Source organism: Neophocaena asiaeorientalis, unplaced genomic scaffold (assembly GCF_003031525.2).
Source record: "Neophocaena asiaeorientalis asiaeorientalis breed wild unplaced genomic scaffold, Neophocaena_asiaeorientalis_V1.1 scaffold168, whole genome shotgun sequence".
Classification (NCBI taxonomy): Eukaryota; Metazoa; Chordata; class Mammalia; order Artiodactyla; family Phocoenidae; genus Neophocaena; species Neophocaena asiaeorientalis.
Window position 1 is genome coordinate 303,034 of NW_020175664.1, and position 3,092 is coordinate 306,125.

The 3,092-nt window shown below is 35.2% G+C and overlaps 1 non-coding gene across 1 annotated transcript; it reads right to left on the reverse strand.

Moving 5' to 3' along the window:
* Positions 1-242: 242 nt before the first annotated feature.
* On the reverse strand, positions 243-348 carry LOC112390545 (U6 spliceosomal RNA). The gene has a single exon (XR_003001294.1). It is a non-coding gene; the product is annotated as a U6 spliceosomal RNA (small nuclear RNA).
* Between the last annotated feature and the right edge of the window lie 2,744 nt (positions 349-3,092).

The following is a 3,092-nucleotide window of genomic DNA, read 5'->3' on the forward strand; positions in this document are numbered from 1 at the left end:
TGTGCAAAAGCTTTGAAGTTTCATTAGGTCCCGTTTATTTTTGTTTTTATTTCCATTTCTCTAGGAGGTGGGTCAAAAAGGATCTTGCTGTGATTTATGTCATGGAGTGTTCTGCCTATGTTTTCCTCTAAGAGTTTTATAGTGTCTTGCCTTACATTTAGGTCTTTAATCCATTTTGAGTTTATTTTTGTGTATGGTGTTAGGGAGTGTTCTGATTTCATTCTTTTACATGTAGCTGTCCAAAAACTATGGAAAGCTTCACAAATTTGCATGTCATCCTGTGCAGGGGCCATGCTAATCTTCTCTGTATCTTTCCAATTTTAGTATATGTGCTGCCGAAGCGAGCAATCATGGGTATTTTGATAGGGAATGCTTTATATCTGTAGGTTGCTTGGAGTAGTATGGCTGTTTTAAAAATATTAATTCTTCCAATCCAAGAGCATAAGGTATCTTTTCATTTATTTGTGTCATCTTCCATTTGTTTCATCAGTGTCATAATTTTCAATGCATAAATCTTTCACATCTGTGGATAAATTTATTCTTAGAACTTTTATTATTTTAATACAATCATAATATTTTTTTCTTCATACCTTGGATAGTTTGATATTGGTGCAGGAAAAAATAGCAGATTTCTGTATATTAATTGTGTATACTTCAAATTTACTGAATTTATTCATGGTAATACTTTGTGGGTGAAATCTTTAGGGTTTTCTCTATGTGTCATGTTCAAACAGTGACACTTTTAGTTCCTTTACAAACTAGATCCCCTTTTTTATTTTTGTCTTTTTGCTGTGGCTAGGATTATTAATACTATGTTGAATAAAAGTGGTGAGAACAGTCATCCTTGTCTTGCTCCTGTTCTTAGGGGAAATGTTTTCAACTTTTCATCGTTGAGTATGATGTTAGCTGTGGTTTTTGTCATATATGTCCTTTATTATATATAAAGGTATGTTGCCTCTATACCAACTTTGTTGAGAGCTTTATCAGATTTTGAAGTTTGTTGAATTTTTGTCAAATGCTTTTGCTGGAGCTATGAAGATGATCATTCGATTTTATACTTTGTTATACTAATCTGCTGTGTCCCTTAATTGATTTGCATATATTGCATCATCCCTGCATTACTGAGATAAATCCCACATGATCACGGGGTATGGATTTTTTAATGTATTGTTGAATTCAGTTTGCTAATATTTTGCAGAGGATTTTTGCATATCTGTTCATCAGGAATAAGGCCTGTAACCTACTTTTTTTGGTAGTGTCTTTATCTGGTTTTCATCTATGGCTGATGCTGATCTCAGAAAATTAGTTTGGAAACACTCTTTCTTCAATTATTTGGAATAGTTTGAGAAGGATAGATGTTAACTTTCATTTAAATATTTGGTAGAATTTATCAGTGAAGGTACCTGGTCCTGGGATTTTATTTATTGGGAGTTTTCTGACTACCAAGTTCATTACTAGTATTTGATCTTTTAGGTTTTTTATTTATTCCTGATTCAGTCTTAGAAGATTTATAATTCTAGGAATTTATCCAATTCTTCTAGGTGTCCAACTCTGTAGTGTGTAATTGTTTGTAGAAATGTCTTATGCTACTTTGCGTTTCTATGGTGTCTCTCTTTCATTTCTAATTTGGGCCTTCTCTTTCTTCAAAAAATTACTACTTGTGTCTTTTATTCTTTACAGAAGCTTAATAAGTGTTCGATCTACTCCCCTTACAATATGTATACCTTTTTCCAGCGAGATTTTTACTTTTGTGTGTTTTCTTGTTGCTAATTAGTGATACTTCTTTTAAGCTTAAATAAATTCCTTCAACATTTCTTATAAGGATGCTTTCTTAGTGATGAACTCATTTAGTGTTTGCTAGCCTGGAAATGCTTGATCTCTCCTTTGATTCTGCATTATAATCTTGCTGGTACAGTATTCTTGCTGTGGCCTTTTTCCTTTTAGACCATTGATTATATTTTCATTCCTTTCTGGTATGCGAAGTCTGCTGACAATTCAGCTGATGGTCTTATGAAAATACCTTGTACATAACCAGTTACTTTTTTTTAACATTTTTTCGATGTGGACCATTTTTAAAGTCTTTCTTGAATTTGTTAGAATATTGCTTCTATTCTGTGTTTTGGTTTTTCGCCTCAAGGCATGTGGGATCTTAGCTCTCTGACCAGGGATCGAACCCGCACCCTCTGCATTGGAAGGTGAAATCTTAACCACTGGACTGCCAGGGAAGTCCGTACCCAGTTACTTTTATTTCATTGCTTCTATGATCCCTCTTTGTCTTTAATTTTTGACGCTTTAATTATAATGTGTCTTGGTGTGGATCTGTTTGTCTTCATCTTCTTTGGGACTCTGTGTTTCCTGGGACTTGATGTCTGTTTCCTTTCCCAGGTTAGGAAAATTGTCAATTGTTATATCCTCTCATAAAATAAGTTATCTGCCCCCTTAGTCTCCTTCTTCTCTTTCTGGGACCCCTATAATGCTAGGGTTAGTATTCTTGATGTTTTCCAAGAGGTCTCTTTACCTATCATCTTAATTTTTTTTTCTTCTTGCTATTCAAATTTTGGTGATTTTCACTACCCTGTCCTCCAGATGACTAATCTGTTCTTCTGTATCATATAATCTAATGTTGCTTCCCTGGTGTGTGTGTGTGTGTGTGTTAGTCTCAGTTATTATATTTTTCAGTTCTTTGGTTCTTTTTTACATTTTTTTGTGCTTTGTTGAAGTTCTGTGTCCTGACGTGGGTGGGCATCTTGATAATCGTTACCTTGAACACATTTTTTCCAGGTAGGATGCTTATCCCTGTTCGGTCTAGTTCTTTTTCTGATACTGTGTCTAGTTACTTCATTTGTAATACATTCTTCTATTTCCTTATGTTTTCTAATTCTCTGTGCATTTGTATTTATTAGGTTCGCCTTGTGACATTTTCGGTCTTGGAGAAGTGACCTTATATAGGAGATGGCCTATAGGGCCCAGCAGCACATTCTCCTCTGGCCAGCACAGCCAGTTGCTGCAGGGATGTCCCCTATGTGGGCTGCATGCATCTTTCTGTTGTAGAAGGGCCAACTACTGTGGACAAGCCGGTAGGCTGTATTGGA